Below are 11815 nucleotides of genomic sequence, written 5' to 3'. Positions count from 1 at the left end.
TGGGTTCAATCCCCAGCACTGTGAAAAAAAAAAAAAAAAAAAAAAAAAAAAGCTGTAGCAAGGATGTTTGAGGTTCAGAGTTCCAAAGAGGATGAAATGTAAAAATAACACATAAATTGGGGTCAAATTTATTTCATAGAGCTGTTCTACAAGGATCACTATTCATTTATTCATTTTTTGTTCCAGATTTATTCAAGTGTAGAATTTATTCAACTGTGAATAGAAACAGAAGTCTTATAGGGCAGGGTAAGAGGGGAACCGGTAGGGTTAGCCCTACTCTTTCATTGTTGATACTGCTAATGACTTATTTTCTTTTTCTCAGTTTTGCTTAGAGAATTATGAGTTTTAATTGATTTTTTTCAAAGAGCCAGGTTTTTGTCTCATTGAATTTTCTCCATTTTTTCCAATCTCCAGTTTTGATTTCTGCTTTGTTGTTTCCTTTTTTCTGCTTTATTTTGTTTTCCTGTTTTATTGAGGTAGAAATTTAGATTATTGACTTGATACTTTTTTTTTTTTTTTTTTTTTTTTGCAGTGCTGGGGATTGAACCCAGGGCTTTGTGCTTGGGAGGCGAGCACTCTACCAACTGAGCTATCTCCCCAGCCCGACTTGATACTTTTGAATACAATTGTTTAGTGCTATAAAATTTACCCTAAGCCTTGCTTTAGATGCAAGCTAAGGTTGTAGGTTAGATGCAAGCTAGGTTGTATTTTCATTTTAATTCAGTTCATTGTATTTTCTACTTATTTCGACCCATAGATTTTTTACAGGTGTGTTATGTAATTTCTAAATATTGAAAACTTTTTTTGTCTTTCTGTTATTGATTTCTAGTTTAATTCCTTTGTGGTCAGATTTTGTATGTTTTAAATTATTTTAAATTTAGGTTTTCATTTATGACAAAGGATAAGGTATGTCTTTGTGAACATTTTATGAGTGCTTGAAAACAAATGTGTTCTGCTGATATTGTGTGCAATGTTATAGAAATGGCAATTAGAACCTGTTTTAAAACTTTGCTAATTATCTGTACAATTTTTCTGTCTACAGAACTCAGAGTCCCCAGATGTGCTTCAATATGTTACATTCCCCTTTATCCTGGTAATTTTCTTTGCTCTGAAGTCTATTCTGATTGTAGTATAACAACTTTCTTTTGAGTAGTGTTTGTATGATATGTCTTTCTTCATACATTTACTTTTAAGTTGACTATATCATTGTACTTGAAATGACACTCTTGTTTGTAGTACAGAGCTGGAATATTTTAAAAATTGATTCTGACAATTTTTTAAATTTACTATATTTAGTCCATTTGCACTTAATTTCATTGTAGTTGGATTTGTAGATAGATCTGCCATTTTATTGTTTTCTGTTGCTTCCCTCTATTTTTTTTTTATTTGTACTTGGGATTGAACTCAGGGGCATGTGACCACTGAGCCACATCCCCAGTCCTATTTTGTATTTTATTTAGAGAGAGGGTCTCACTGACTTGCTAAGTGCCTTGCTTTGCTGAGGCTGTGTTTGACCTTGTGATCCTCCTGCCTCAGCCTCCAGAGCTGCTGGGATTACAGGCAAGCACCATTGCGCCCAGCTCTTCCCTCTATTTTGTTGTTGTAATTCTTCTTGTTTCCTGTTTCCTGCCTCCAATGTTGTTTGACTATTTTTTAAACATATGTTTTTAGTTGTGGAAGGACACAATACCTTTATTTTATTTTATTCATTTATTTTTATGTGGTGCTGAGGACTAAACCCAGTGCCTCACACATGCTAGGCAAGCGCTCTACCACTGAGCTATAACTCCAGCCCAACTAAGCCCCAGCCCCAGCCCCTTTGACTATTTTTTTAGTATTGAATTTTCATTTATATATTTTGATTTGGACTATAGCTCTCTGTATAGTTTATTTTTAGTGGTTACTCTAGAAATTAGAAAATAAATATTTTCAGCCCATTCAGATCAACATTTTACTATTTCAATTTTGGAATGTAGAAACATTAGCACTATATAAGGGTCTTATCTTTCTTTTTTTAAAATTTTTTTAGTTGTCGATGGACCTTTATTTTATTTATTTATTTTTATGTGGTGCCGAGAATCAAACCGAGTGCTTCACACATGCCAGGCAAGTGCTCTACAACTGAGCTACAATCCCAGCCCTGTCTTATCTTTGTGTTACACTTTTTACTATCAACTATCAAACATGTTCTATAGAAATCAAGAGTAGAAAAATATTCTGGGATATTTACCAAGATATTTAGCATTTCTATTGCTCTTTCTTTATGGCTGATATTGCAAGTTTCTTTCTGGTATCATTTCCCTTCTACCTGCAGAAATTCTTGTGCTAGAATTTTTGGCTAAGAATTAATTCTCTCATTTTTTCCACTTGAGAAGGGCTTTATTTCATCTTTATCCCTTAAGCAAATTCTCATTGGATATAGAATTCTGAAATAATTTTTTTCAGCACCTGAAAATGTGCTGCTTCATTCTGGCCTGCATTGATTTTTGATTTAAAAAAAAAAAATCCATGATCATCTGCATCACTGGCCTCTGTGAAAAGTCTTTTTCCATACAAAAAGATTTTTGTGGTTCTTCATGCCAAGTAACTTTGGATGGAATCCTATACATTTTGACTATTACTTTCTAAGACTCTGTGTTTTGTTAAATTTTGTGGAGAATGTTGATTTTTCTATTTTAACTGGCACTTGACCTACATAGGTTTAAGCAGCAAGTTTTAACTGCCTCTTTGGCTTCTGGTTCCAGTGTCAGCTCAGTCTCCATGGCCTTTGTGCTTTTCTTTGCTATGCTCAAGATGAGATCCTCTCATGCACAAGTGGGGGAAATTATTAGTAAATTTTGTTACTCATCTGCCCATTGGTATTTTCCAGTTTCCTAACCAGATTAGAACCACTTCTGTGATTGAGACAAGTCAGGTCCTAAGTGACTAAAATGGAGAATTAAAAAAAGAAACACATTTTTTTATATCCCAGCTCTCATGGAACCATAGCCCCACCTAATGGAAAAGAAAAGTTCCTCTCTCTTGGATAATTGGCTTTTTTTGGGGGGGGCGGTACTGGGCACTAAACCACTGAGCCACACCCCCAGCCCTTTTGTATATTTCATTTAGCGACAGGGTCTCACTGAGTTGCTGAGGCTGTCTTTGAACTCATGGTCCTCCTGCCTCAGCCTCTGGAGCCGCTGGGATTAGAGGCATGTGCCATCATGCCCAGTGGATATTTGACTCTTTTAAACTTTTTGTACTTTTGTGTCTGTCTTATTTTATACAACATGATGTCTTCATGGTTTACCCACATTAGAATATGTGTTATAATTTCATTCCTTTTTCAAAATTATTTGTTTATTTAATTGACAAGTAATTGTACATTTATGGGGTACAATGTGAGGTTTTCATGTTTGTAGCCAATGTAGAAATATTAAAACTAATCAACATATCCACCTCACCTCCTTATGTTTTTGTGGTGAGAGTGCTTCAAATCTATTCTTTTTGTAACTTAGGAAGAAGGAAGAAGTAATAATTCATGCCACTTGCTGGCAGGCCTCAGACCAGGAGGGATTTATGTCATGTTGTAGCATAGTGCTTAAGAGTATTAGCAGTAGTGCCAGATTGGATGAGTTTGGACCTAGGTAGAGTGTACTTAATATCTGTGTGACCTTGGATAAGGTACAGAACATCTTTATGACTCAGTTTTCTTACCTGTAAAATAGAGAAAAAATAGCATCTATCTTTTAAGGTTGTTATAAGGATTAAGTGAGGTAATACATGTAAAGTACTCAGAATAGTGCCTAGGTCACAGTAACTGCTCAAAAAAATATATGATATATACATATGCATATATATATCATATTGATAGTGATGATGATGATGATGATGACAGATGATAGAGATTTTGTGGCACGGGACTCCAACCCACTAGTGAGTGTATAAGACATAAACCATTAAATTTAATCCCCTCGGCCCTCAGAGGAAGGTTACAGAAATTGGAAGGCAAGGAGAATAAAAATTTCCCTTGTGGGACTATTGAAATGTTGTTCTGTAGTACATATTATATTTCTTATTCAATAGTAGAGAATATACTATCTAGTAACTGAAGCTTTTCTTCAAGGTTCTACCTCCAGTGGCCTATCCAGTGACTCCACAGCAAGCACCTATGTACGGAATGGTAAGAAAAACCTTTATAAGTTATCAGTAGTGGTTAAAACTCATCATCATTTACACTGATTGGAAAAATTATATAGATAATTTACAGTGGTAATCTGCCTCATTCTTTTCATGGGAAAATGAAGTAGTGTTTTAATCAGCTTTTCTGCTGCTGAAACTAAAAGACCTGACTAGAACAACTGTAAAGGAGGAAAGGTTTATTTGAGGGCTCACAGTTTCAGAGGGCTTAATCCATAGACAGCAGGCTCCATTCCTTGGGGCTCAGGGTGAGGCAGGACATCATGGTGGGAGAGTGAGGCAGAGGGAAGCAGCTCAGATCATGGTGATCAGGATGCAGAGAGAGTCTCCATTTGCCAAACACAAATATATACCCAAAGGCACATCCCCAATGCCTACCTCCTCCAGCCACACTCCACCTGCATTCAGTTACCACTCAATTAATCCCATCATGTGATTAATTCATTGATTGGGTCAAGATTCTTACAACCCAATCATTTCTCCTCTGACTCTTCTTACATTGTCTCACACATAAGCTTTTGGGGGACACCTCATATCCAAACTATAACAAATGGCAACACTCTGAGAAATAATACAGCAAAGACTTTGAGAGAAAACTAATGGGAATAGAGAAAGGAACCCAAGAAATGAGAAGGCACATGTAGAAGAGGAACAGTAAAGGGAATCCAAAATAGAAATAATAGTATTCACATAATACAGACTAAGTATAATAGTATGCACACAATACAGATTAAGTGTAATTCTTATTTTATTCCAAGCTAGTTTTTCTCCCCTTTTGCCAACATTTTTTGTTTTATTTGCCATTTTGCTGTTTGGACTCACTTCTACTCTATATTAATCAAGTTTTTAAAAAGTAAATTTAGGGCTGGGGAGATAGCTCAGTCGGTAGAGTGCTTGCCTTGCAAGCACAAGGCCCTGGGTTCGATCCCCAGCACCAAAAAAAAAAAAAAAGAAAAGAAAAAGGTAAATTTACAGCTTAAGGCTGAGGCAGGAGGATTGCAAGTTCAAGGCCAGACTCAGCAACTTAGTGAGGCCCTAAGCAACTTAGTGAGAACCTGTCTCTAAATAAAAAAAAGTAAAAAGGGCTGGAGATGGGGCTCAGTGGTGAAGCATCCCTGGGTTCAATCCGTGGTACCAAAAAAAAAGTAAATTTAATGAGTCTGATTTTGTTCTTATGGTATAAAACCTTCCAGTTGGAGAAATTATCATTATTTTTTTTTGTGGTGCTGGCAATTGAACCCAGGGCCTTTGTGCATGTGAGGCAAGCACTCCACCAACTGAACTGTATCTCCAGCCCAGGAGAAATTATTGATATAAGTAGAAAGTCAGTCTGTCCTGATTTTATGTTTTTTTTATCTTGACTTAAACAAACCCCTCATTTTTATTCTATTATTTCTGTCATGTCCATTTGGCAATATTTTACTTACTTAAAAATATTTATAATCACTAGCTCTCCTTACTGCTTTGGTGTACTGCCTAAATTTCATGCAATATAATTCAGGTAATGAAAACTCTGAAGTCCTTTAGCCTTACCACCAATTTACTCATATTGCTTTTGCTGTTGGTGTCAATTCAGGAAGATGTTAAGATATAGAAAAGTACAGAGGATGACATGTATCCATGCTTCTGATAGTTTGGATTACTAAATGTTAATATATGTTATATATATTTCAGATAATTTTTAAATGAATACAATTAAATTTCACAAATAAATTTCCTTTGACATACCCCTATTCTCTATAACTGTTTCTCTAGAGGCAGTGGCTATGATGAGGGTTATGCATGACCTTCCAGCATATGTCTACATATTTATTGTTAAATATATGTATGTTTCTATGCAAATTTTAAAAATCAGTTATAGCATCATTCTGTACTGCCTCTAATGCTCTTATTTCCTCCATATTACTACATAATACTCAGCTTACAGTGAGTCTTATCAGTAGCATTTGACACAATTGACCAATCCCTCCTCAAATTCCTTTTTTTCATTTCGCTTCCGCAATATTGTGCTGTCAACTGGTTGGTCCTTCTAAGTCTTGTCTTTCCCATGATCAATTCTTGACCCCCTTCTCTGTGCACACTCATTCCCTTGGTGATTTCATTTAAGCCATGGCTTTAATGTCCATTTATTTATTGATGACTGCCAAAATTATGGCAATTCTATCCTTGTTGCTTGGGCCAAAAATCTTGGAGTCCTCTTTGGTGCCTCTTTTTTGGGGGATTGGTCCTAGAGATTGAGTGCAGGGGTGCTTAATCACTGAGCCACATTCTGAGCCATTGTTTATGTTGTTTTATTTTGAGGTATGGCCTCGCTAAGTTGCTGAGGCAGGTTTGGAATTCGTGATCCTTGTGCCTCAGCACCTTGAGACACTGGGATTACAGGTGTGCACCACTGTGCCTGTCTCCCAGTTGATGCCTCTCTTTACTCCACATCCCACTCTTGAGCAGTGTCAGTCCAGCCACTCTACTGCAGCTGCCCCACCCCAGCCATTTCTCTCAGAGCAAAAGCCAGGCAGGATTCCCCATGATGCCCTTTTGCATACATCTTTTTTTGGATGTGATAGTGTAAGATCAAACCAGGGCTTTACACATGCTAGGCAAGTACTCTACTCCCCTCTGCATACATGTTCTAACACTCTTGCCTTAATTAGCTCATTCTAGGAATAGAGCTTCTCAGTGAATATTCTTCAAGGAAGGCAGGGACAATGTATATTTATTACATGTACATCCTACTACTAATGTACATTTAGGTTGTTATTTCCCAGTTCACTTTCAACCTATTTCAATGTGACTTCTATCCCCATTGTTGCACTAAGTTGTTGGCATGAATATCTCCCAATGACTTTCATGTGACCAAATATAATATCTACTTGTCTGACCTAGTCTTACTTGACCCTTCTATCTGATCACTCAACCAGCACATATTTATTAATTATCTACTATGTTCCACATACTGTTTCAGTGCTGGGAATGGAGCAATAACTAAAAGAAATAAAAACTTTAATGGGGTCATGAATAGCAAATACAATAAGGTGACAAGTGCAATGGAGAAAACTAAAGCAGGGAAGAAAAATTAATTAATTGGGACTAGGTTTCCATTTTATATAGGCAGTCCAGGAAACTTTTCATTGAGAAAATGGCTTAATCTTGGGTAGAAATCTAAAAGGGAGAAGGAAGCCATATGGAAGACTATTTCAGGGAAATGGAATGGTCAGTGTACAAGCCTTGAAGTAGGTGTGTGCTATGCCTTTCACGAAGTTTTCTAAATAGATCATCGTGAGTATACAAAAGCTGGGCGTAGTGGCTCTCTCCGGTAATCCCAGTGACTGTGGAGGCTGAGGCAGGAGGGTGGCAAGTTCAAGGCCAGCCTCAGCAACTTAGTGATACCCTGTCTCAAAATGAAAAGTAAAAAGGGTTGGAGATGTGACTCAGCAGTAGAGCACCCTGGGTTCAATCCCCAGTACTGTGCCTGAGTGAAGTGGGCTGAGAAGCTAGATGAGATCACTTAGGGGTAAGGATAGACAGGAGCCCTCGTCTAAGTCATTAAAAGGCCACGAAGATGAGGAACCTGCAAAGGAGGTGGAAAAAGTGTGTAGTGAGGGAAAAAGAATATTAGATTTGGAAATGTCATAATGCCTTAATTTTTCACTTACTTTACACTTATTTTCAGTTCTCCTTGTGGACTTCTGTATAAACCTCTATAATAATGAATTATATTTTTCAATTAATCCCCAGAAAAGGATTAAATTGTAATATAATAATAGGTGTGAATGTATGCCAAAAATAAGAGTCCAGAGAAAATAACTTAATAGGAATAAGTAGGAGGGATAGAGATTCTCCATAGGAAAGAATGAATGGTGAGGGTTCAAGTCCCAAAAGGAGTATTGTAGGTTTCCAGGTTAGGTATCAATAACCAAAGGGCATCTATTAGGATAACAGGGCTTGAGGCAAAAAGTGCAGATTTGAGATTGCAGAGTGAAAACTGAGAAGGACCACATAAAGAGCTACTTTATTTCAGATTCCTTACAATTAAGGATGAAAAGAATAGAGTTTACTTCCCAGGGAGTGGAGCTGATGGAACCAGGTACAAAGTAGGCTCCAGCACTAGGTGGTCTGCAGAATGGAAATCCCTCTCCTCAGGCATGAATAACTACAGACCCAGGTGAATTGAAGGAAACACATACTAGGGTCCCTATAATGACTTAGGCACTCAATCTAGTTACCACATAGGGCTATTTCAGGGTGTACCATCTCATAGCATTATAGAAGCAAACCATGATCTCATTCTTGGGCAGGAGTGATTTAAAAGCACTTCTAAGTTGCTAGCATACAGCTAAGACAAGAGGAAGGACAGGAAAAACTAATCTATCAAGTAAAATGTTTTAATATCACTTATCCCTATTGCATGTATGTGTGGGTATTCTTAGAAGATCCAAGAATAAGACTATGAATTTTCATCTTTTTCAACTGGCACTGTAGCCTGTCATGAACATTAATGTTTCTGATTATATTTAATGCATTCATTATCCTTTCCAATATTTTATTCACATGATCAGAGAACATGCCCTCTACAACCTTTTCATTGATAACTTAGATGAAGAAGAGACCAAAAACATCGCCTTGCAGCATGTCACCAGAAATTATCCAATAGGTTTAAAGCATTAATCATTGATCTTTGGTTATGTATCATTTGAATAGTCTAACATATCCAGTTCTTGGGTGGGCCCACATTGCCTCAACTGGTGAGGGAAAAGTGCAGTAGATAAAAAATAGAAGCAGTAGGTTTGCTAAGCCATGCCATGAAATTTCCACACCATGTTCAGTGAGTGAGGATCCCTTTAATTGTTTTAAACTGGGGAGGAAAATGACATCTTCCAAGTCAATACTAATTATCACTTTTTCTTTTCCATTCAAATTTGTAGGTTCCCAGTCCAACAGAATGTCCTTCTCTAATGGCATCTCAATCCATGATTTATACCCAAGAAGACTTTAAGACCAGCACTCTTTCCATTCAGTCCCCAGGACATCAGGTATGTTTGACCTGTTGTTACTTAGGCCTTTGGTAGAGATGGAAAACCACTGAAAGAAGGACCCAGTGTTAGAATAGAATTTCACAACATATGTATCTTTTATGTATGTATGTCCTATGGGTCTCATGGGACAAAAACTAATTCTAACATTTTCGGTATCATAAAAACAACAGAACTGTGCAAACCTCTACAAACTCTCAGGCCGGCCTGGTGTGGTAGCACGTGCCTGTAATCCCAGCAACTCAGGAGGCTAAGGCAGGAGGATCACAAGTTCAAAGCCAGCCTCAGCAACTTAGTGAGTCCCTAAGCCAACTCAGTGAGACCCTGTCTCTAAATAAAGTATAAAAAAGGGCTGGGGATGTGGCTCAGTGGTTAAGTGCCCCTGGGTTCAATCCCCTGTACTCCCACACCCCCCAAAAATTTAACTCGGTTCTTATATCTGTTCAACAGTCCTTTCATTCATTCACTTATTTATTCATTCAACAAACTTAACCGTGATTAATGCTGGAGGCAAATAATCCAGCCTGTAAATTTCAGGGACAACTTTGTGGAGAACTGGTTCTCAAGCTGAATAGTAAGATTTAAACATAGATAGCCAGTCAACAGGGTGGGGAAATAATACTCCAGAAAAACACATATTAACAAGCAATTAGGGCTGGGGATATAGCTCAGTTGATAGAGTGCTTGCCTTGCAAGCACAAGGCCCTGGGTTCAATCCCCAGGACCACAAAACAAAACAAACAAAAACAACAACAACAACAAAAAAAGAAACAAAAAATAAGCAATTAGTGAGAGAAGCAAAAAGCAGCATGGGAACACAAAGGAGAGAACAATTAAGTGATGAAAGGTTTCAAGGCAGTGAGCAGTGAATGGTGATGAGAATTTTAAGTATAAATATACAAAAGGTATAAAGTTTGGCATTGCAGGCAGAGAGAATAAGTTCAACAAAGAAGTAGAAGCAGGTAGTGGTAACATGTATGAGTGTAGCTGAAACACACGGGAGAGTATCAAGATTACAGTGTTCATTGCCTCCAAGTATTGTTTTCTAGAAAACAAGGTTTTTTTCCTTCAGTCCTCAGCTGATATGTTGGGCTCCCTCCTGAGCATCTATTTTAGGAGGACTGTAAAGCTTCAGGTATTAGACACTGAGAAAAATGATCAGAGTACAAAAAAGATTTCTAATTTATTCACATCCACAAAGAAAAATTTGTAGAAATGGTCAAAGATTTACATACCTATCTTTCTTTCACTCAGATGCAGTCCATGTAGAGATACCAAAGCAAAAAGATTCAGATTCAGAGGTGAATAAAATGGTGATCTTTCTGCAGGTTGAACTGACTCAACCACATCTTCCAAGTACAATAAACATTCACTTGGACATTCAATAGTCTTGAGATTCTTCAATTCAGTATTTTGAAGACCATGCAGTCTATTTTTTTTTTTTTAGTAGTCATCTTGAATATTTTTCCTCCAGTGTTTTATATAGTTCCCTATATTGCATGTCTTGTAGCACAAATTAAATTGTACAAAAGTTGCAATTTTTATTTGGATATTTTAAAGAAAGTTATCCTTGAAAAATTTACCCTCTAAAACTATCAAATCTAACATTAGTATCTTAAGTCCTCTTCCAAATAACACAAAGAGCTTAGAACACTTTAACTCCAGGCACTGTCCTGATTGACATACTGTGGTGGTCCCTGATATGGTAGTGTTGTCCCCTTCTTTAGCTCCTGAGAATTAAAATAATAAGTATTAATATTTATAGTAGCAGTTTTTATTTAGATTAAGCTATATACTTACAAATTCTTTGTTCAAAATTTCTTTTGGCATTAGGGTCATTTTTTTCCTTGAAGGAAATCTTTTAGAAGTTCATTTTAGAAGTTCATAGTTATGGTGGTAATAAATTCAGTGTTTGTTTATCTGAAATATGCTTTTACACATTCATTTTTTTAAAACTAAACTAAATTAATATACATATAAAGCTGCTATAAACATTCTTACATGTGTCTTTGTAGAAAAACATGAATTTATTTCTTGGGTAAATTCTGGGAGTGAAATGGATTTATTATACAGTTGGTGTTGATCTTAATTTAAAACTAAATTTAGGAGCTGGGGTTGTGGCTTAGTGGTAGAGTGCTTACCTAGCTGTGTGTGAGGCATGGGTTTGATTCTCAGCACCACATATAAATAATAAAATAAAGGTCCATCAACATCTAAAAAAGGAAATAAAAAAAAAACCCCAAAACTAAATTTAGACACTGGGGATGTAACTGAGTGGTAAAGTGCTTACCTAGCATGTGCAAAAACAAACAAAACCACCGGCAGGGCATGGTGCTGCATGCCTGTAATCAAGCAGCTTAGGAGGCTGAGGCAGGAAGATCATGAGTTCAAAGCCAGCCTCAGCAACTTAGTGAGGCCCTAAGCAACTCAGTGGGACCCTGTCTGTAAATAAAAAAAAATAAAATAAAAAGGGCTGGGGATGTGGCTTAGCGGTTAAGCACCCCTGGGTTACACCCCCAGTACCAAAGGAAAAAAAAAGTGAAAAATAAACAAAGAAAACCACTGCATTTAAACCATCCCTCTCTAGTTTTTCAACTCGGTCTCCT

Source organism: Sciurus vulgaris (genome assembly GCF_902686455.1).
Source record: "Sciurus vulgaris genome assembly, chromosome: X".
NCBI classification, from domain to species: Eukaryota; Metazoa; Chordata; class Mammalia; order Rodentia; family Sciuridae; genus Sciurus; species Sciurus vulgaris.
This window is presented reverse-complemented; position numbering follows the sequence as displayed.